Raw genomic sequence first — 24,874 nt, 5'->3', positions numbered from 1 at the left:
GCTTAAACTGAATACTCCCTGGAAATGGGAAAAAGAGCAGTCTGATGCAGTGGCTAAATTAAAGGAATGTCTTGTAAAGGCACCATGTTTAGCATACCCCATAAAGGACAGGGATTTCTTTATAGAAATAGGTTTTTCTGAACATTGTATGTCAGCAGTGTTATCACAAAAACACGATTTGAATCACAAAACCATTGCATATGCAAGTAAGGCATTTTCCCAAGTTGAAATGAAATTCAATGAATGTGAAAAGGCCCTATTAACCACTGTGTGGGCGCTACAACATTTCCGCCCCATTGTTCAGGGAGAAAAGGTGATTATTGAAACAAATCATCAACCTTTGCAATTTTTAGAGAGTAAAAGAATTAGATCAGGTAATCTAGCGCAATCCAGAATCACTTCATGGACGCTGGCATTACAAGGTTTTCCCGTAGAAGTGAGATATGGACAAAATAAAAAGAACCCAATTGCTCAAGGGTTAGCTGACTTACATGACTGTGCAGCTGAACAAATACCAAATGAAATGGAAGTGGAAACTAGTTTGCAGGAATTTGAACAATCACCACACAAAGCTTTTGATGAAAAAACATGCAAGGATTTGCCAACTGTATATGTGGATGGTTGTGCTTTTCACATTGAAAATGACAGTAATAAACAGTTAGTGGCAGGAATAGGAAATGTCTGGTTGAAATGTGAAGGTGTTCCCAGTATAGGGATGAGGATTGGAGATAGGAGCAGTCAGGTGGCGGAATTGGCAGCCATTTATAAAGCAATTGCTACTGCAGTTGATAAAAAGTTCAGTGAAATTGTCCTGGTGACTGATTCTGACTATGCACGGAATAGCTTTGTGGAGTATTTGCCTGGTTGGAAAGCAAGAGGCATGGTTACATACAACAAAAAGCCACTTAAGCATGGAAAAATGATACAAGCCATAGACAAATTGGTGTCAGAGAATAAGTTAACAATATACTGGAGAAAAATTTGTGGGCATTTAAAAACACCAGGAGAGGATAAGGAGGGAAATGATAAGGCAGACCACCTGGCTAAGATTGGGGCTGTGATGGGAGAATTGCTACCTATTGATTATTTAATGGGTGAAATACAAATTGATGCAGTCACACGTTCTAAAGCACCAAAGGAGGTAGATCAACCGGTGGTGCAGTGGAGTCATGACACGCCAGACCAAGATTTGATTGAGGCACAAAAGAATGATCAAATTTTGGGAATCTATTATAATCATTTGATAGATCCCGAACAAAATTCTTTAATAGAAAATGATTGTATGGGAAAAGAAGAGTTGAGGGTGCTATTAAAGAACAAAACACGAATTAGATTACAGGATGGACTCATGATTAGAGAGTCCATAACAGGACAAATACAGTGGGTAGTACCCCTTTCATTCAGAGGACTAATGCTACACCATGCACATGATGCCATAACTGCAGGCCATAGAGGTTCACAAAAAACATTAGAAATACTAAAAGATTATGCTTACTGGCCACATATGTCCCAAGATGTGGAATTATATACTAGAGGATGTCTAGTATGCGCCCAATTTAAACCTGCTTCACCAATGCATAGAGCACCATTGATGAAAAGAGGCCTAACTCTCCCATGGTCACATTTGCAAATAGACTATGTAGGTCCTTTAAAAAGGTCGAGCAGGGGACACCGTTATATTTTGAGTGTGGTATGTTTGATGTCGAAGTAGATTGAATGCATTCCTGCACCAGATTGTAGTGTGCAAACAGCAGCCACATTGCTGGTGAACCATGTGTTCTCAAGGTTTGGGTTGCCACAAAGAATTAAGTCAGACAGAGGAAGTCATTTCACAAGCACTCTAATGAGTAAGGTATGGCAAATACTAGGTGTGAAAAGGAAACTACATATCGCATATCGGGCGGCGTCTTCAGGTACAGTTGAAAGAAGCAATAGGTCTGTTGTGGATATTTTAAAGAAATTTGTGGCAGAAGCAGGTTCCAGCTGGGATTTACGTTTACCGTTGGTTTTGATGGCAATCAGATCAACTCCTGCCAAAGCAACAGGTGTTAGCCCCCATGAGGTCTTGACAGGTAGGAAAATGGTGTTACCACAACACCTACTAAACAGAACACATGAGCAGACACTTGTGAGTGCATCCACAGTTCATGAATATATTGATGAACTGAGGAGGCATTTGCAACATGCATTTGCTTTTGTGCAGAGAAATCTGGAAAGAGCTGCTGACAGTGCAAAGTCTTATTATGACAAAAAGACATCAGTAAAGGAATACAGTGTAGGGGATCAGGTGTACAAGTTTCATTTTGGAAAAAGTAAACAGAAAAATTCTAAATTTCTAGCAGCCTGGCAGGGGCCATTTCGAATTATAGATAAGGTCTTTCCTGTAGTTTATAAAATTTTGAAAAATGAAGGTGAAACGGCAATAGAGCAGTTTGTCCATGTAAATCAAATCAAACCATGCCATCCCAGACATTAGATCAGGCAGCTTGAGCATGTAGAAACAGATAAAGTCCCTTGAACACAAAAAGAGAAAATAAATGGGTACAATCAGGAGGCAGTGACAAAGAAGTTAAAAAGTTGATTGTTATAATGGCACATAAACACTGTAATATATGTAAAAATATATAATATAAAATAAATAAATAAATAAATAAATAAATAAATATATATAATGGAAGCTCATGGTTGGTGTGCAGAGAGAAAATGTATTAAATATTGAATGCTGTTTTATATGTGCTTGTTTTCTTTTAACTTGTGTTTAATTTCAGAAAAAAAAAAAAAACGAAATATTTTTACCAAGCATGTTTTATTTTTGGCAAAAGGGTGAAGTTAGTATTGTGCTATGTACTTAATTTGTTTATTTTCTATTTGATTATTTGATTTAGAAAATTAACATTATTTGGTCGGAGGTTCCGGGATCAGAGCCTGGAGCCCACGTGGACGGATTCCGGGAAAGCCCCAAAGAGGGGTGAAGACCAAGGCTGCAAAGCGATCAGCATTGAAGATGATACCGATGATATGGTTAATGATGATGATATTTGGAGGGATCTTCAAGAATTCAGAATCACAGGATGTCATTGAACCTGGACCAGCATCTGGTATCGCGGTGGAAGAGGCACCAGGATTCATCATGAGTGATAGAAGGATGATTTTCCAAAATATATACATACCATTGAATCCTGAGATTTTGATTGAAAAACACTTGAACAATACCGGAATTAAGATTGAACAGACTAAAGAGTGGCTGGAAATAAGAAAAGAGGACACTAAGCAGTCAATAAGAGATATATTAATGCAATTGGAAAAAACATTCGTGAATTCAGCAGACATTAAGAAGAAGAGAGGAAAGAGAGGTGCGGTGATGCTCGCGATATCATTGGTAATGTCTATAGTTGGAGCCATAATAGGTACCACAATATCAACAGCCAATTCTATTTCGGTAGGAACACTGAGTACTAAAGCGCAACAACTGAGTATTGACCTAGAAATAATACAAAAAACATTAGATGGAATTAGAGGGGGACTGGATGAACAAGTAAGATTCATAAATGAAACTGCAATCATTCTAAATGAACAAGCGGATGTAATGCAACGGGCGACTAAAATAATACTTAAGCATGACAGAACTTTAAATGAAATATTGAACATAATGAGTCCTGTTGATAGACTATTAACGAATTATATGAGAGAAGTTCAAACTGCAGTTTCACAATTGATTCAAGGACATATCCCCTTGTATTTTGTTTCGCAGGATATTATTCGTCAAATGATAGAAAGATTGACCAGGAGGGAAATTGATATAATACAGGTAAAAATTGCATTCGAAATGGGTAATGCAATGCCGTTATATGTGGACTTGGAAAGACTAGAGATCGGATTTTTGCTATGCATCCCATATGTAGCCCCTGAACTTATTTATCAAACGAAGTGGGTACACAACGTGGGATTTTGGCAAGAGGACAAATTTATTAAGATTAAGACTCCAGAAGTGGTGGCATTTCAGTCATGGGAACCTGAAGTTTATTTAATACCAAGCCTGGAAACATGTGTAAAATTTAAAGAACAAAATTATATCTGTCCAGGTAAACCGTTTGTTCCTGATGCCACAGATGCTATTTGTGGTTTGAAATCTGACCCAAGTATATCAGAGGGATGTGAAGTGATTATTAGCAATATGGGGAGTGAAGAAATGGCACATGCTAAGATGGTTAGAGGTAAATGGTTGATCAGCACCTGTTTAAAGAACATGACGGTAGTACATTTAAACCATGGAACATACGTGGTTAAACAGGTGAAATATAATGTTTTTTATTTACAGGTTCCAAAGGATACAATTGTGTCAATTGGGGGGTTAACATTGTTTCATGTAACAAATGATGTTTGGGAAAGCCAAGTGGAAAATATCGATTTTTTTCAAAGGGATACTTTTCCAGTAGATCCGGATGTGGAATATTTATTGAATCACAAAGAAAGACATGTTATAAAAATGAATTTGAGAAAAAACAATATTACAATTAGTAATCTGGGGATAATAGAAGTGGAAAGATTTAATTGGGGAACCTGGGGGGAACGCTCAATAGTGGGTTTGGCTGTCCTGGTGCTAATCATGGGTGGATGGTTGATTGTGCTATCAGTAAAAATGAAAATGTTACTGATTTTACTAGCTACGTCAGGAAGAAAAAGATATCCCAATACACATGCATTTTAAAAGAAAAAAAAAGAACAAGTTGTTTTTAGGAATTGGCTTGGATTGTAGCCAAGTTCTAAAAACAAAAGGAGGGTATGTAAGGATATTTGGCGTGTTACAGCACAGAGTACAGCACTTCTGCACAGGTAGCAATTTTTTTTTATGCAGCACCACCACATGGGTGCGGTGCATTGCTATATGTGTTACCAGATTAACATGGACATATAAGTAAAGACAGGCTATTCAGTCAAAAACGATTTTAACATATAAGATGCAAATCTATTTTTACAGTTAAAAGCACACATGCACATTCAAAAATGCACACTATTTTTCACCTGAAATGCCTATGGTGCAAGAGACACATTTGAAAATGAATAACTAACATTATTAATAACTAACCTGACTAATAAAACTGCATTTAACATAACCCACTAATAAAAATGTGTCTCCACTGCAGAAATAGGCCTACTCTGAAAGTGAACTTTTAAACGCGCATTCATTTTTTTTTCTTTTTCTCTGCTGCTCTGTCCACATAACTACAGGAAGCCAAGAGCTCGAAGGAACAGGAAATCAGTTGGTTACAAATGGTTACTGTAAAAAGGAGCCATTGTGTAGTGAGGGAGGAGATGGCATGATTGATTTCTGATTGGAGCAGCGTCATAGCAAGTATCATGCTAGAGGCAGTGATGAGAGTTTTGCTGGGGGGAGTTTGAAGAGAGGGGGAGGACAGTCGGGATTTGGCAGAGCTGGGAGAAGGACCTGTTTTCCTGGCTGAAGCATTCCTGCTGCAAAAGCTGAGAATTCCAGGAAATAACCCCGGTTTGAGAACGAAAGACGCTTGTTTTCACCGGGGTTAATCTTCAAGGGAGCCAAATTGAGAAAGAGAACAGCTGAAGAAAACTCATGCTGAACAGATAAGGTAATTACAGAAGTGTGGGGGCAGAGTGTGTACGAGAATATTCAGTCAGTGTAGGAAAGGAGATTCCTGTGCTTTAATCACATGTTAATGTTGCAAATTGAGTTCTTGTCTCCGCCACTCTCTTTTCAGTGTATCACAGACAATGCTGTTACTGTGCTATTTTATTTATTTCTGTAAAGAGTGAGATCGTGTTTAAATGGCACTTTTATAATACACAAAAATATTTGAAAGCAGACGGGTGGTGTGTTTTATATTTACCAAAACAGTGCTGATGATGTGGGGAGATGTTTAGACAGTGCAATTGTCATTTTCAAGGTAGCTAAACATCAAATTTGGTTGCAGCCGTGTGCACAATGTAATTCAGTATGAGCAGTTATAACTAACTGTGTGTGTTGTAGTTTGTCGGAGGTCTATGAGTCGGCAAAAAGGGAGGCCCGGGACATAGTTCACTACCGTATATAAGATAGTGAAAATACCACATGATAGCTCGCTGCCGTAGATAAGACAGAGAGAAATTGCCCATGGTGGCACACTAAAAATGAAAATGTGGTGTTCCTGAAATGCAAGCCTGAGGTCTCTCTAGTGATTACACGAAAAATCTAAGCAAAAATAAGGGGTTCTGGATATTGGGGCCACAAATAAAACAAGGGAATTATGCTCACCAAAATACCACCAACCACGCATACCAACCACGCATACCAACCACGCATACCAAATACGCATGTCTGGGTGCTGAAATAATGCATGTCCACTGTATTATTGTTGTACATGGCCCAATCTGAATACAAGGAGTGATTGTTGCTAAGTTATTTTTCGGCGGTAAGAAAATACCGTCAGGCCCCAAATCTCCACAAAATACCCTGCAAGTCTTTTCCCACCTCTCCTGTGTAGATGTAAGTTTCACTGAACCTTCTAATGGGCCCAGTAAGCCCAGAAACCAAGGCAGCAAATGTCCTAATTGTTTGAATAATAGCAGCTTGAAAGATGCTGGAAGAGACTTGGAGGAGCAGAGTTCCTACCTTTGAATCTGGAAGTCATATCAGTCCCGTCTCACTGTGTAGTGTGTGAAATTCCAACTTTCTCTTGATGCTGGTGTTTATCTTCCAGAACATTCTTAGTTTGGAGCTGAAGAGAACCTGCAAAATTGATAAGGCTGAAGAATGAAACATCTCTAATTTGATGGTATGCGTGGAGATTGGCTGATTAAGTTTCAGAGAAGAAGTGGCTGCTTAACTTACATGTGGTTAGTTTTCTAAAACACACAACAGCTGATCTGTGTGCATCACCAAAGAAAGGTTTCAAACTACCCATGAGAGGATACAACATTCAGACTACAGTAAAAACCAGGTATAGCCTCTCAAAGCAAAAGCTAGCAGAGGACCAAAATCCAGTGGAGTCCACACAGCACCAGAATCTTGCCCAGTGGGAATTTTATGAGTATCTGATGGATCAAGAACAAGATGAAAATATTCATCAGAAGAGGGTTTTAGATTCCACACTGAGGGAACCTTTGATCAGGAAAAGAAGACAAGTCTGACAGAAAGGGATCTTGGTAAACAAGATTGATTCCTTTCTAAAAACATCTCACAGTAGAATTATATTTTGATTTTGCTGGGCTATAGAAAAGACAACCTGGGAAAATCAAAGAAGAAATAAAAGACAAAAAGATGGCACACTGGAAATTAGGAAAATGGAAGTCTCTTGATATGTCTGGTGATATCAAACGTCATTGCTGAAAGGGACATTAAGGGAAGTTGTAGCAAGTGGAAGCCCAAAGACCACCCATGGGCGAGCCCAAAGTTAATGGGGGTATGTGACTAAGTTCCCTTCCTGTCTGACCAAAGGTGCCAGGAAACAACATAAGCCTAATGAACTATGCTCAGGTGTATTTTATGGGAAGAAACCCCTGGCTGCCTCTGCAGGCATGGGAAGAATGCATGAAAGGTAGGTAATGATCACATTATTGACTTAGAAGGGTGTGTTCTTTTAAGGGAATCAATGAATGGCGGTCCCGCCGAGCCAGTAGTGCCCACACACTTGACTGCCATTTTGTGAGTGCAGAAATCATATCCAAAGCCCCAGTGTGAAAGAGCAGAAACCAAAACTAAAACAGATCATTTAAGCAGTGAATCAGTCACCTCAAACGGTATCTATGCATATACACATAGGACCTGTTAGGCTAAGGATGTCTTCCCCTATAGCAGCACCAGGGTGTGGCAAGTAGTGAGGGACATCACTTTAAACCGGTTATTTTCCCTTTTCTTGGAATTATTTATCATTTATTTGGGACACTGAGCTCCTATACCCACATTTAGTTTGTTTTCTAATGCCACTAGAATGGGCCAGAATCTAGCTATTACCAGAAATGCTATTTTTTTACTTTCCTTAAGCCTTACTGAGAGACAATGATGCTTGTTTAGGGCATGCTTATCCATACATTTGAGGTATTTTTATTCACACTATTGTCCTTAAGGGAATTGCTTTAGTTTGGTATATTAACCTTTTGGGAAACATATTGAATGTCCATCTAAAGTCTTTTCTTTGGATGCTTTGTTACACTCCCTCAGTATCTTGAAGAAATCGGGAATTCTGTTAAATATCTTTTTTCTGCTTCAGCTGTTCCTACTGACAAGAACCTACCGAGTTGGTTTTAACACAGCACCTGCTCAATCCTTCACTCCATCTTGTCCCTGTATCCAACCTTGTGTCACACCTCTGATCCAACAGCTTAGAACTGGCATGCAACATCTCACATGTTGTGTGTTCCTCTGCCCCTTAATATTTGCCAACTACAACAAGTATCCCCTCATTCTCTTCTCTGGATTCTGGAATCAATATATTATACCAAACAGGTCGCATGCTTATGCTTGTATTCTTATCAATTAAGGTATGCCCATCAACCAGTACAAACCCGATCCCTGCTGATCTTAACCTTTCTCTGCAGTTGATGAATTCATTTAATTCCCTTCCAAAAATCAATCAGAGATAGACTGACTTTGAAAATCTAGCATTGTCTTTGCTTCAAATGTCACTACTCCCATTCTCTCCCATCTTTTTGTGTGAAACTGACACAATTGCTCCGAACAACTTTGGCACCTAAGTAATTAAGGCCCTATTTAATATATGCTGTTCTTTGCTGTTATCCTCCCACTGGCTACCTAGATCTTCACTGACACATTAAAGGTAGCAACTGTCATGACCATCTTAGAAAAGTAATCTTTTGGCCCCAGGATACCTGATAACTATTGGCCTGTCTCACAATTGCTCAACTACTTCAATGTACTCAGTACAACGTTTTTTTTTTTTTTCAGATGAAATCCTTCCTGGAGTGCAACAATATATGCGATTCTCTCCAGTCTAGATTCTGCAGGAAACATTCCACAGAAACAGCACCACTCAACTTAATTGCTTCTGCTTACCACACCACTATTCTCCATCCTTGGTCTTCTTGATCTCTTTGCTCTAATGTACTATCCCCCTGACCTTAATCTCATTCATTGCATGACAGAATACTTCCCTTAAATGGATAGCCATGTAGCCCTCTAACCAATCCTTTTCCATGTCTTGGGATTGTATCAGGGGTCCTCTTGGCACATGTAATCAATAATTTACCATTGATAATCCAAAAAGGAGTGTACGCCTGGCAAGACGTAACACTGTTTCTTAAACCTGAGCAAGTACAAATCAAACAGCACAGTGGAACAGGACTGGTTGATGAGAGCTTACAAAACTGCCCACCGTCGAGAAAACGTTTATACAGTAAATACATGTTTGTGTATTTAAAAATTGTCACACTTAACAGTTCAAATTACTGTGTGTCCCACAAAGCCTATTGGCTGAGATACATCATTCCCCGATAGCTAGGCACACGTTAGTTAAACACGATTCGAGAAAACAGACTTGTCCTCTCCGGGCTTGTTCCCTCCCAGTAGGGTGCCACATTGCCTCCCGTTCCACCCGGTATGTTGTTTAGTGTTAGAAACTACACAGCTGTGCTGAACTCTGGATCTTTATTAACCTGCAATTGGTCAGCAATTATTAGAAACAGAAACACGAGACACCCTGAGCTGGTGGGAAGGGAGAAATTCATACGGCATACAATCAATGAGGGGCCTTGTAGACCACATTGAGCACACAGCATACTGTTGCTTTTCAGTGACACCAACACTTACCATCTGATTGGCTTCTCCCAGATTTCCCCTGAATCCCACATCCTTCTTCCCAGACCCACCTTTCAAGGGGCTGTGGGATGTTTTTACCCATGCATCCGAGCCCTACCACAAAAACTGTGCAGTACTGGCATGGAAAACATCATGATGCCCAGAACTTCCCAGAAAATGCACAGGGAAATGCATGAAGAATAGGCTGCCACCCATTTTTGCCTATGTTGTGAGCACAGAAGGGCACAGAGCCTAAAACCATTGTAAAAGGGGCAATGCTGATTGCCAAAAGCAACCCATAACTGGTGGGAATTCGTTTTCTTCAGGTCAAACATGGCTAATTTATGGGCATAAAATTATTTTACTGCAGAACTACACCAATGCCATTTGTTGAACCTGGACAATATACTTCCATGTAATATCTCTTGTTTGAAATGCTTAAATTCAAGACTGATCCAAAAAAAATTGCATGCAGTACCCGCTTTTGACTGAGGGCGGCGCTAGCGGTCTAAACTCTGACAGGGAAACTGCATGTCAGGAGTTGCAGGAGAGGCCTTTACATCAAAGGCTGGGAGTTAATTAAAATCTTAACCACATGCTGTTCCCAGAAGACAATCTGATTTAATTAACAGGCCAAAGGCTGGGAAACCTCTCACCTCCAGAGATTCACACCAGGAGTTAGAATCTCACATGACCTCTTGATTGATAGAAGGCAGACTGGCTGGGAGCCTCCTGGAGACCACACAATAGGCTCTTGCATTTGAATAGAATATGTTGATTTTGACTGTTTCCTGTCAACAAAGGCCTGCCTGCCAGCAGAGGCATGGTCACTGACCCACCCAAGTCTTGGAGGCGGACTCCAACACTCTGAGAACTGAATTGAAAGCAAAATATATATTTTACAGAAACACTGATAACCCTTTGTAATCAAATGACCGGAATGTATAACTTTGAGAGCCTTCATTTAAAAAATGTACCTTCGATTCAAGCCCAAACTCCAATTTGTGTGATGTTCTGGGGCAAAACCCTGCTATTTATGTATACTACAGACTCTGTGTTTAAGCTAGAGACATGGGAGTTTACTGGAGTATGTATGGACAGGCCATGTATATGTATATAATTTTTAATGAAAAACCAATATTGCAAAACCAGTTAAAAAATGCAAAATGTTGCCATTTCTAAATGCAAGCTCTTAGAAACATCAGAGTTTGAACAGAGGATACCTCATGTGATACGTGATGGGTGCATGTAATTTCAAACCACTGTGTATCTATGAAATATGTCTTTAGGTCAAATATAGATTTGTAGGCAAACTGACCAGGGGAGGATCCTCTGACCCATAAAACCTACAGCATCACTCTGACTCACAGTTCCTTCCCCAATCATGGGAGAGGGGAGAATTGGGCCAATGACAAGTAGAAAGGGGCAGGCTTAGCTAGGCCCAGGCACACACCCACTTTCAAAACACATAAAAAGAGACTGCTGGGACAGGTAGGGACATTCAATTCCATTTGCTGCGGAGCATGCTGACCGACGACTTCACATCCAGAGATCCTACACTTAGACTTCCAAGCTAAACAGAGACTACAGAACTTTGAACCAAGAAGGCCCACTGCAAGCAAAAGTATTTGTCAGCAGGCCCAAAAATCATTTTCAGACTATTCACAGCCGGACCCAGGTGTTGATTCTCGCCTGAAACCCTGTGCCAGAAAGATCCAGAAGCAGTGCTGTACCCAGAGAAAGCAGAGCAGTATCCAGAACCAGAGGCCAGAGATCCAGAGTGACCCAGACCGCTGTTAGCAGAACCAGAGAGCTGATCCAGATCACTGTGAAGTGCCGAGACCAGAACCGGAGTCCAGTCCAAAACCTGACCAGATCCGTGGCGAGGCCTAATTCAAAAATATATTGTGAGTACCTAGCAGAACTGTGCAGAACCAATCTCTTAGTTAAAATAATCTAATCCAAACTATTTTAATCTAACCAGGACTGCCTCCTAACTGTCACCTGTCATTTGCAAAGCTGTCACCTGTCATTTTCTAGCTGCAAGCTGTAACCTGTCGCTTTGAACTTTTAAAATTTCAAGTCCAAAAAACAACCTTCACAAAATCGTTCATAACTCTGGACCGTTTGTGCTAGGAACTTGGTTTAACTTTCCTCTGAAAGCTTAGAATCTCAGCTTTTCAACAAGCTTAGGATCGACTACTCCTTATACTTTTGCCGTAATCACGATTCTCGCACTCACGAATTTTGCCGTGATTTGCGATTTGGCCCGATTTCTTTACTTGTAAAAAGATAGCTGCTTTTGCTGAACTGCTAAATTTCGTTTGCCTCTTAAGAACCATCCCTGAATCATTGCTAGAGTGAGCCTGAACTCATATTAACTAGATACCACTCACCCTGAACCTCCTGAAGGGAATTAAAAGCATTTTCAGCATATTTCTCACTGCATTGTCACCATATTCAAAGCATTTTGCATGTGTTTCAGAACTCCTATCTGTTGTATAAGCTGCTGGGGGGTGAATTGTCCAAGAAAGTGATTACATTGTCTTTTGCTGAAACCCTATCAAGTTATTTTCTGTACTGCATTTTCATTCCACCTTGCATCCATTTGAAACCATAAAAGTATTGTTGCTATCTTATCCATCCTATAACCAATCATCATTGATTATAAAGAAGTGTGCTAGTGCCAGACTATCCATTATTGATTACTGCTCAGATTAAGTGTGATATTCAATTATTAATTTATTATAAAGTGTGATATATATATATATATTGTTTGAATTCTCAAATAAACCTTTTAACTTGCAAAACAGAACTACTTCTTGGCTCAGTGGGGTCAGGGGGATTCCAAGAGAGGGGTGTTATATAGGGGTAGTCATCCAGAACTCATGAACTGGACATAAAGATATATCAATAAGGGTTTCCATTCAGTATCCCAGACTAGGCATTGACTTAGCTGTAGTGTTGAATTGAATCCTCTTACAAAGTGGGGGCTCGAGCCGGACGTTTGGGTTAGATCTATCACTTGTGCAGATTAATACAGTGTGCCAGCTGACCAGATACACATATCCGGTCGGATCACCACGCTGTGTTACGCTGTAAAGCACTCCTCAAAGGAACGATCTAAGGAAAAGGTCTGTTTTGCAAAAATAAAATACAAACTTCTGTAAGTCAGGAAGGAACTCAAATTCCAGAATGACGACCTTGGTAGATATGAAAATAGCCAGAGAACACTTCTTACATAAGCTATTTGTGAGAGGTGAGTGGACTCATCAGGACCAAACGGTCTGGTTGCAGGCAATTGCGCAACAGGTCACTGAAACAGGGTCAGATATATGGGGAGATCAGGGTCCCCTACATGTGGCCCTGAGTGAACTACATATGGCCCCTAAGGCCAAGGATGAGCACCACAAGATTGCCAGGGTAGCGGCATATTTATATTTACATATGGGAGCCATGCAGGACAAATGTGCTGAAGGCCAAGATCTGGCGAGTAGGCAACTGCTGGCACTACAGAAGGCCCAATCTGATCTGGACTCTTCTGAGCAAAGGCTGCTCAGGAGCCAGGAGTCAGAAAATGACAGCAGATGGTACATCACTAAAATAAAGGAGGATGTGGATGTGCTGCAACAGGAAAAGGCGGACCAGGATACCAGATTTCTGGCCTTGCAGAAGGAGTACCAAGAAGGTTTGGACTCCCTACTGCAGAGCCAGAAAAAGCTGGAGCAACAGTTAGACTTCAATAGGGCATGTGCTGAGCAGGTAGTCACCCTGCAAAGCCACCTAGATAGGGAGAAGGCAGAGAGCAATAAACTGATTTTGAAAGACCTGGATATCCAGGCAGAGTTTGACCAGGAGCGCCAGAAAACTGGTGCCTTCCAAAGGCAAAGGGACGACCTGGCGGCACAGATGCAGGCTCTTAGTCAGGAAAGGGATACCTTAGGCCAGGAAGTCTGCCACTTAAAAAGGAAAATGGAAGAAAATCACCTGGCCCTCCAGGGACTGGGTGACCTCCAAAAAGAACACCAGAACTTGTTAGAGCACACCAGGAGGGTGGAGGATGCTCTGGCAAGAAAGGAGCAGGCCAATAGGGACACAGCTCAGGAGGTAACCCTCCTGCAGCAGAGACTGGCCCAGTACTCCAGGAACAATCAGGAGGCACAGAGAGAAAATGAGGTTCTCTGTCAGCACAATGATAGGCTCCAACAACAGGTAGCGATGCAGGAGCGACTGATAGAGTCTAGTAAGGCCTTAACTGAGGAACTGAAAGCGCAGGCTCTTGCATTGCAACAGGGAGCAGGGGCGGATAGAGACCAGGTTCGCTGGGAAAGGGAAACTCCTGAGCATAACCTCAGGAGCCCTAGTACCAGAGGCCTTTATCTCTCTCAGTCCCTGGACTCTGCCACCCCCATGTCCCCTGGCGCACATGAGCACCGGGCCACAGGGATGGCAGATTACTATCCAGCCAGAAGCATGGGGCTCATAGGCCAGTACCTCCCAGGAATGGATGGGTGGGCATCCGGGTATGGGCACCCAAGCACAGTGCAATTTAGTGGGGAACCCCAGGAGAATAGGCCCATTAAGGGCATCATGAAAACTTCTGCCCAGTTAGGTCAGTGAGGGGGGTACCCATCAAATCCTGGCAGCAAGGAGGAATCTGAAGACTCCTCTGAACGGTGCAGGACACAGGAGACCAGGTCCCCACATTCTGCCAGCCAATCCCAGGCTCGCAGAATCCGGGAAAACCTGGAAGATCAGACAGGAACCTCTGGGAGCAGTGCCTCTGAGTCAGAGGATGAATGGACCAGGGTTACCCGAACCAAAAAGGCCAATAAGGCAAAAAGAGCCTTGCTTAAGGACCCATTGAAGCAAATAAAGGCAATAAGGAGTGTCATCACGCCTTATCACAAGAACGCCAAGTATTCTGTTTGGGAACACTTGGAGCTTTACGAGCAAATGATGGAGACTTTCCATTTGAAGGACAGCCAAAGCTGTATTCAATATGTAAAGTGGACCTTCTCACCAGAATACTCCAGTTTCTTTGAGGGGCTGGAGGACCAAAATCATTCAAGGTGGTCCACCTATAGGGCGGCCATATTAAAACATTTTTCTGTTCACAGAAATCCCCAAGAGGCTCGCAAGGCAGCCTACAATTTGCAATGTGGGGAGGATCAGGCCCCACAAGAATTTGTGCAAGAACTGAAACGTGCCTTTGCCCAGACCACCAGAAGGGTGCGCACAGACAGCAGAGAATTTGTCAATACATTTTTCCATGCCTTGCCCAAATACATCATGACCCAGCTCGTGAGAGATTTTCACGAGAAAAGATCTTTAGACTGGGTCATTGAACAGGCTACCCGGATCTATGAGGTGCAGAAGCCCATAGAAAATAAAAATAATGCGCCCAAAAACCCCAAAACCAACAGCACCCCTGCTGCTGCCAAGGTGGCAGAGGTAAAGGTTGCCCCCGTTTTAGACTTGGAGATGGGGGGGCCTAAAAACCTACCTGCACCTAATAATCCTAAACCCAGAAATCCCTCGGGCCAGTCACAGACAGGGAGTCGAGGAGGTAGTCCCACAAATGGGGTCCCCCGCTCCCCTGACTATGTAAGTCCCCGCTACAAGGGAAACTGACCAATCCTGGGTTATGTGTGGACTCCTCCAGCCCAAGGGGGGGATCCGGCCAAGCACCTAACCCAGGGAACTTCCCTCCCAACTTCCCACAGGAGGGCAGAAATTCTCCAAATCCTGGGCAGAATTTTTTCCCCAGGTATCCGCCCAATTTCCAGCCCCAAAATCATCCATCCTTCTTTCCCCAATTCCCTGAGCCCAGACAACCTAATCCGGGAGAGGGGAGGCCAAGGGTGGAGGGGTACCAAAATCTTCCCAACCAGGGGTACTACCAGAGAAGGGATAGCTACCCTTCCCGGGATCAGCCCAGGGGAGAAAATAGAGCCCCGTATCAGCCTGAGCGGGTTTCCCAGTTAGAGCGCCAGGTCCAAAATATGGCACGGGATCTGGGTCACATACTGAGGGCTCAACAGAACCCTCAGATGAGCGTGCCACCGCAGAATGCCCCAAACTCTGGACCTGGTACTCCAGAACAATGACGGGGGCAGCACCCCGATAACACACCAGTTCCCAGGGAGGAGGCACAAGGGGAAGGGGGGTGTAAAGCCTTGGAGGAAGCTTCCTTCCCAACTTGTAAACAGCCCCTGGAAAACCAGGAACCGGAAACAAAATCTCCTACCCCTGAAAGCCTGCCTCCCAAGGAGCAGAGGGGGGTATGAGAAACAAAGGACCCAAACAGACCCACTTTGTGGAGGAGGTACAGGTCTTCCAATTTGAGGGAGAGGGATCCTCAGAGGATCCTGGGGAAAGGACCTTCTCCTTCAGAGATGGGGGAACTCCTCCCAAGGAAAAATGGGTCCCAAGGGATGCCAATTCAGACTGGGGAGATATGGAGACTGAGCTACCGCCGCCCATCATCTCATCCCAGAACCCACAATACCAAAATCCCCTGGTTCAAACCCATCCTGATGACTGCCTCCAAAAAGGGCGGGGAGGCCCAGAACCGGAACCAGGGGAACCCACAATGGCTCTGATCTCCAGTTGCCAACTTTTTCTTTCAGATTCCCAAGACTCTCCACAGAATTCTGCCCAAATCTCTTCTCTCGCCATGTCCAAAGCCCGAAAGTTAGCCCACCAGTTGTCCAAAAATGTGCATTATCTGTGCCCCTTGAGGAGAAGGAGGGAAGATACTATGCCCCGGTACAAGTACAGGGGCAGGGTACAATTTTGGCACTGGTGGACACTGGATCCCAAGCTACCCTTCTGTCCAAAAGGGCCTTTGATGAACTAAATGCAGGAAGGGGGGAGAATTACCGTATTCCTCTCACCTCTCTTCCTGGACAACTGCAGAACTTTGACGGGAAGGAAATTCCCGTTGAGGGGACTGCAGACTTGGACATTAAAATTGGGCGACACAAGGTGAAACACCCGGTCATAGTAGTGACTCCAGAGGGCACCCCTTGTTTACTAAGGATTGACCTCCTGAGAAGGTTGTCACCCCTAATAGATTGTGTAAACAAGGTCCTCTGGACCCAGACTAGCCGACCAATAAAATTAAAACAGAGTGTCAACCATGTTAGTTTAAATGGCACCAGCCACATGGTTGAACAAAAATCTGACCAAATAGAATTTCACTTCCAGAACAACCAAACTCCCGACGTGACATTAATAGCAGTAGGACAACAGACTGGTGATGGGGGGTCCTCTCTATTTCTGAAAATCAAACTTCCTTCCAGTTTAAGGTGGTATTCCACACTGGAAGGAAACACTCTGAAATTCTTCACCAATCCACAATCAGAAACTCCCACTCCTATAGTCCAGAAAGATGTGAAATCAGCTCAGAGCCTGGCTGATATTCAGCAAATTGGAGAGCAGTTGTTCATCCCTGTTCAGTTAAATGATGGGAAGGACTCTGCTCTCGCTCGAGTGTGTGTGAACAATGGTAAGAGCTTCATCAGCAAAGCCATGTTCCGCCAACTCCCAAAAGATCCAGCCATTCCCATATTCAAACTGATAGACAAATGGGAAATGGACCTGGAAGCACCCAATTCCAAACATCTCCTGCCAAGCAGGTGTATGCTCAAAATCTCCATTGGCAACAAGAGCATAGTCCATAATTGTTGGGTCGTGCGAGACGTCACTGCCGCATTTTACTTAGGCAGTGACATTCTCAATCGCTTTGCCATTAGTTTGGACCTAATAAACTTCAAAGCTTGGTCCCGATTAGCGGATAATCCCATGGGCTTTGATGATCCAGAAAAAGCATTTAGGTCAGCTCAATTGCTACCTTATGCAGTTGAAATTCAGATTAAAGAGGAAGTCACCATCCCAGAAAGGACCCGACAATTCTCCCTGGAAGTGAAAGTTAAAAGAGGACAACATTTGAAAAACCCTGATGCTTACATACATCTAAATGCTTCTCTCCAACAGCAAGGGTTAGGGGTAAACCCAACACCATTAGTCAACATAGAACATGACACCATTCTAATAGAGGTGGATAACAGCGACTTAAAGAGTATCACTCTAGCCACAGGCACCATTATTGGAATGGCGGTTGATGACTGACATTTTTCCATTGATTTAGGAAATGAACTGTTAGGACCAATCCCCAAGGACTGTTTTGACAGTGACAGTGATGACAATACAACACCAGACAGGATTTTTACCCGGCATGGGGGGAACTTCCTGGTGTACACTTCTTGCCCTTATGGTAAGGAAGATGTGACTTGCGACTTCAGGAGGGATGAGGTGATTTTCCAGGTCCATGAGGGCTGCCTTTCCCACCTGAAGCCTCCAGTCCAAATCAGCACTCTGACCAGGGACTTCTTCACCCAGCTGGAGGAGGCCGCTGAAATAGCCAAACCAGAAGTCTTTCCAGGCTTCAGGCAGATGGTGGAAGAGAGAGTCAACCTAGCTGATGCCTGTGTGACTCTGGAACAAAAGCAAAAGTTGAAACAAGTTTTCTTGGATTTCCAAGATCTCTTTGCGGTAGACTCATATGACTGTGGTCGCACCGACATCCACACAACAACAATCCCCACGGACCTTGGCATGACTCCAGTGTTTGTGAAGCAATATCGCTTGCCTCTCGCATCCATGGAGTCCCTTACTGAAATAATTAAGAACCTTGAGTCCCGGGGAATAATTCGTCCAATACACAGCACCTTCAATAATCCGGTGCTGGGAATATTGAAGCCAAACGGCCAGTGGCGATTCTGCGCCGACCTCAGGGAGCTCAACAAACGGGTCCATACTTCCCGATGGCCTCTGCCCTACATTGACCAAGGGCTGGCCCAGATTCAGGGGTCACAGGTATTCACAGCAATAGACCTGATCAATGGATACTGGACCGTGCCTGTCAGTAGGGAGGACCGATACAAGCTGGCTTTTACCTTTGGGGGCCAGCAGTACACATGGACCCAAACTCCTTTCGGATACCTCAACTCCGGCAATTAATTCAACATTTTCCTACACAAGGCCATGCCCGACATGGGTGCAAGGGGTAACCTGGCTTATGTAGATGATGTGCTCATCAAAAGTTCATCTGTGGAGGAACACATAGCGGAGATCCGTTATGTTCTGACAGAGTTGAGGGCCGCCGGAGCAAATCTTTCCTTTCAGAAAGCACAGTGGTGTAGAACCCGTGTTCATTTCTTGGGGCATGAGATTACTCCTCAGGGTCTCTGTCCCCAAGAAATGAAAGTGGAAGCACTTCAGAAACTGAAAGACCCCACAACTCTGCGGGAACTAAGGAGCCTCCTTGGACTGACTAATTACAGCAGAAAGTTCATTGAGGGCTGCGCAGAGATCACCAGACCCCTGATTCAACTCCTGAAGGGGGGGTCAAGTGGGAATGGGGTCCAGAACAAGCCGAGGCAGTAAGTCAACTCAAAAGAAGCCTCTCACAAGCGCCTTGCCTAGCTTACCCTGTCAGAAACAAGGAGTTCTTCCTGGAGACGGGGTTCTCTAATACGTGCTTGACGGCAGTATTATACCAAAAGCATGACAAAGTCAATAAAGTAATCTCCTATGCGAGCAAAACTTTATCCTCTGTGGAGGAAAAATTCAACGATTGTGAGAAGGCACTCCTGGCAACGGTGTGGGCATTGAAGAATTACCGCCCGTTTATCCAGGGGGAACACATCATAGTGGAGACTCCACACCAGCCTCTGCAATATCTCCAAAGTGACAGAATCCGGGCCGGAAATGTGAGTAATTCCCGAATTACTTCCTGGATTCTGTCAATGCAAGGCTTTCCTGTGGAGGTCAGATATGGCCAAAACAAGAAGAGTCCCCTCGCGCAAGGTCTGGCTGACTTGCATGATTGTGCCAGAGAAAACTGTCTCGAGGACGAAAGTCTAAAAATCAAGGACAACACGGAGGCATACCTTAATTCCCCACACAAAGTCTTTGAAGAGGAAAAGTGTGAGGGAATGCCCACTGTCTATGTGGATGGATGCTCTTACCATGTTGACAACAACGGGGAGAAAGAACTGGTGGCCGGCGTAGGGAATGCATGGGTGAATGAGTCCCCAGGACCCTCCGCTGGATACAAAATTGGTCCCCGAAGTAGTCAGGTGGCAGAATTGATGGCTGTGCATCAGGCCATCCTCACTGCTGTCCAGCATCAACTCCACGAACTGGTCATAATCACAGATTCGGATTATGTACGGAACGGGTTCGTGGAGCACCTGGTTAATTGGAAAACCAGAGGCATGTTATGTGCTAACAACAAACCCTTGAAACATGGGAAGTTGATCCAAAACATTGATGATCTGGTCACATCGAATGGGATGACCATCTACTGGAAAAAGATCAAGGGTCATTCCAAAGTAGAGGGACCAGACAAAACTGGAAATGACTTAGCTGATCAGCTGGCCAAAACCGGGGCCATCCAAGGGGATCTAATTGAGATTGAGTCCCTTTTGGGGGAAATCCGGGTCACTGCTATCACTAGGTCCCAGACAAATGCTCACAATGATCTTTCAACTGCCCAATGGAGCAAGGAGACCTCTGATGCTGATTTGATTACAGCTCAGAAGGGGGATCCAATTATCGGTAAGTTTTACCAACACCTTGAGGACCCTGAGAACTTTCCCCTGACGGATACCGATTACATTGGGAAAGAGGACCTAAGAGTGTTGATGAAATGTCCAAAAATGTTCCGAATCCAAGACGGTTTGCTGGTAAGGAAATCCAAAGCTGGCCACGATCAGTGGGTGGTTCCTACCTCATTCCGAAGCCTGATGTTAAGTCACGCCCATGATGCGGCCACCGCCGGTCATAGGGGGTTTCACACAACACTGGAAATCTTAAGAGAGGTTGCATACTGGCCACACATGGGGCAGGACCTTGACCAATACTTGAAGGGGTGTCTTGTGTGTGCACAATTCCAGCCATCATCCCTCACCACCGTGCACCCCTCCAAAAGAGGGGGAAGACAAGTGGGTTCACATCAACCAGTTAAAGTGTTGCCATCCCAGGCACACTCTGCAACAACTGGAGGAGTCCTCTGCAATCCCAGAGAATACCGCTCCAGAGTAATTCAATTCCAACCCTAAAAATATCCTACATATAACCTATCAAATTCTGTGTTTCTCAAGTTTATGTGTTCCTGTCGCTTAATTTAAAAAAATGTGCATGTTCATATCTGTTGAGTTCTAAAATATATATGCCACCCCACTATATCAATGGTGGGGGAGAAATGTCCATGAATAGGTATTGCCGCTCTTCCTTTGTCGTCCTAGGAGAAAAAAACCTGGAGACTGGCCAAGGAGGAAGATCCGGAGACCGGGAGCAGAGACGCAAGGGGCCCGGGGTACCGCCCAATATTCCCATCAGGACCGGCGAGGAGAACCGATCGATCAGTACCGGATGGAGGAAAAGATGCTGAACTGTGCCATTTCCCGGAAGAAGATGAGGAGAACATCCCAGATCTTGCGAGTTCCATCAGTGAAACAGAATGGCCATCGCAAGAGGGGGGCTTGTGGGATGTTTTTACCCATGCATCTGAGCCCTACCACAAAAACTGTGCAGTACTGGCATGGAAAACATCATGATGGCCAGAACTTCCCAGAAAATGCACAGGGAAATGCATGAAGAATAGGCTGCCACCCATTTTTGCCTATGTTGTGAGCACAGAAGGGCACAGAGCCTAAAACCATTGTAAAAGGGGCAATGCTGATTGCCAAAAGCAACCCATAACTGGTGGGAATTTGTTTTCTTCAGGTCAAACATTGCTAATTTATGGGCACAAAATTATTTTACTGCAGAACTACACCAATGCCATTTGTTGAACCTGGACAATATACTTCAATGTAATATCTCTTGTTTGAAATGCTTGAATTCAAGACTGATCCAAAAAAAATTGCATGCAGTACCCGCTTTTGACTGAGGGCGGCGCTATCGGTCTAAACTCTGACAGGGAAACTGCATGTCAGGAGTTGCAGGAGAGGCCTTTACATCAAAGGCTGGGAGTTAATTAAAATCTTAACCACATGCTGTTCCCAGAAGACAATCTGATTTAATTAACAGGCCAAAGGCTGGGAAACCTCTCACCTCCAGAGATTCACACCAGGAGTTAGAATCTCACATGACCTCTTGATTGATAGAAGGCAGACTGGCTGGGAGCCTCCTGGAGACCACACAATAGGCTCTTGTATTTGAATAGAATATGCTGATTTTGACTGTTTCCTGTCAACAAAGGCCTGCCTGCCAGCAGAGGCATGGTCACTGACCCACCCAAGTCTTGGAGGCGGACTCCAACATCTGAGAACTGAATTGAAAGCAAAATATATATTTTACAGAAACACTGATAACTCTTTGTAATCAAATGACTGGAATGTATAACTTTGAGAGCCTTCATTTAAAAAATGTACCTTCGATTCAAGCCCAAACTCCAATTTGTGTGATGTTCTGGGGCAAAACCCTGCTATTTATGTATACTACAGACTCTGTGTTTAAGCTAGAGACATGGGAATTTACTGGAGTATGTATGGACAGGCCGTGTATATGTGTATAATTTTTAATGAAAAACCAATATTGCAAAACCAGTTAAAAAATGCAAAATGTTGCCGTTTCTGAATGCAAGCTCTTAGAAACATCAGAGTTTGAACAGAGGATACCTCATGTGATACGTGATGGGTGCATGTAATTTCAAACCACTGTGTATCTATGAAATATGTCTTTAGGTCAAATATAGATTTGTGGGCAAACTGACCAGGCGAGGATCCTCTGACCCATAAAACCTACAGCATCACTCTGACTCACAGTTCCTTCCCCAATCATGGGAGAGGGGAGAATTGGGCCAATGACAAGTAGAAAGGGGCAGGCTTAGCTAAGCCCAGGCACACACCCACTTTCAAAACACATAAAAAGAGACTGCTGGGACAGGTAGGGTCATTCAATTCCATTTGCTGCGGAGCATGCTGACCGACGACTTCACATCCAGAGATCCTACACTTAGACTTCCAAGCTAAACAGAGACTACAGAACTTTGAACCAAGAAGGCCCACTGCAAGCAAAAGTATTTGTCAGCAGGCCCAAAAATCATTTTCAGACTATTCACAGCCGGACCCAGGTGTTGATTCTTGCGTGAAACCCTGTGCCAGAGGGATCCAGAAGCAGTTCTGTACCCAGAGAAAGCAGAGCAGTATCCAGAACCAGAGGCCAGAGATCCAGAGTGACCCAGACCGCTGTTAGCAGAACCAGAGAGCTGATCCAGATCACTGTGAAGTGCCGAGACCAGAACCGGAGTCCAGTCCAAAACCTGACCAGATCCGTGGCGAGGCCTAATTCCAAAATATATTGTGAGTACCTAGCAGAACTGTGCAGAACCAATCTCTTAGTTAAAATAATCTAATCCAAACTATTTTAATCTAACCAGGACTGCCTCCTAACTGTCACCTGTCATTTGCAAAGCTGTCACCTGTCATTTTCTAGCTGCAAGCTGTAACCTGTCGCTTTGAACTTTTAAAATTTCAAGTCCAAAAAACAACCTTCACAAAATCGTTCATAACTCTGGAACCGTTTGTGCTAGGAACTTGGTTTAACTTTCCTCTGAAAGCTTTTCAACAAGCTTAGAACCGACTTGCTACTCCTTATACTTTTGCCATAATCACGATTCTCGCACTCGCGAATTTTGCCGCGATTTGCGATTTGGCCCGATTTCTTTACTTGTAAAAAGATAGCTGCTTTTGCTGAACTGCTAAATTTCGTTTGCCTCTTAAGAACCATCCCTGAATCATTGCTAGAGTGTGCCTGAACTCATATTAACCAGATACCACTCACCCTGAACCTCCTGAAGGGAATTAAAAGCATTTTCAGCATATTTCTCACTGCATTGTCACCATATTCAAAGCATTTTGCCTGTGTTTCAGAACTCCTATCTGTTGTATAAACTGCTGGGGGGTGAATTGTCCAAGAAAGTGATTACATTGTCTTTTGCTGAAACCCTATCAAGTTATTTTCTGTACTGCATTTTCATTCCACCTTGCATCCATTTGAAACCATAAAAGTATTGTTGCTATCTTATCCATCCTATAACCAATCATCATTGATTATAAAGAAGTGTGCTAGTGCCAGACTATCCATTATTGATTACTGCTCAGATTAAGTGTGATATTCCATTATTAATTTATTATAAAGTGTGATATATATATATATAATGTTTGAATTCTCAAATAAACCTTTTAACTTGCAAAACAGAACTACTTCTTGGCTCAGTGGGGTCAGGGGGATTCCAAGAGAGGGGTGTTATATAGGGGTAGTCATCCAGAACTCATGAACTGGACATAAAGATATATCAATAAGGGTTTCCATTCAGTATCCCAGACTAGGCATTGACTTAGCTGTAGTGTTGAATTGAATCCTTTTACAGGGCGGTTTGAAACCGTTGATGGTGCTAGGCTTTATGGTGAATTTGAATTCCCCTAGTCTCCACGAGTAACCATGGAACTGGTTTACTGACCGTATATGTATCACCTGGTTCTGTTCCCAGCAACTGCTGTCTACTGGAGAAGGTCTGCCTGAATACAGCTTTCCCCACCCTGCTGCTGCGCAGTGTCTGCACAGTGTTCTAACTGGCCTGGTGCAAAGGGCCTGCCTAAAACATCCCCATGGAGATCACTCACTGTGGTGTACACTTTCCCCACACTATACCGCTGCACACTACAAGTTCATATCTTCATATTTACAATGTGTCACTGCTTGTTCCCCACCATTCCTTGCACCTCGGGCTGAGTAGGGTCATCAATAATACTGTGTTCCTCCCTTGGGGGTGTCTCATCCCACCCCCATTATTCCTACAATTGGTAGATGCAGCCCCTTGGCTGGCACTGGATCAACACCTTTATTGCATTCCCCCATCGATCGATCAATCGATAAACACTTTTAACCCTAACATCTCTTGACTTACTTTCTTGTGCATCCACAGCTTTGTTACCCTGTCAATGTCATCTCCCTCATTTTCATAGCCCTCCAATGTGGATCCTATTACCATGCGCTCCTGTCCATCCACAGAGCATGCTACCCAACAGG

The 24,874-nt window shown here is 43.6% G+C and overlaps 1 pseudogene; it reads left to right on the top strand.

Annotated features, from left to right (window-relative positions):
* The window catches only part of LOC138480645 (dual specificity protein phosphatase 4-like), an 88,403-nt pseudogene that overhangs the window by 42,308 nt on the left and 21,221 nt on the right, over positions 1–24,874 (top strand).

This window comes from Ambystoma mexicanum, chromosome 5p (assembly GCF_040938575.1).
Source record: "Ambystoma mexicanum isolate Mex_15411 chromosome 5p, UKY_AmexF1_1, whole genome shotgun sequence".
Lineage (NCBI taxonomy): Eukaryota > Metazoa > Chordata > Amphibia > Caudata > Ambystomatidae > Ambystoma > Ambystoma mexicanum.
This window is presented reverse-complemented; position numbering and strand designations above follow the sequence as displayed.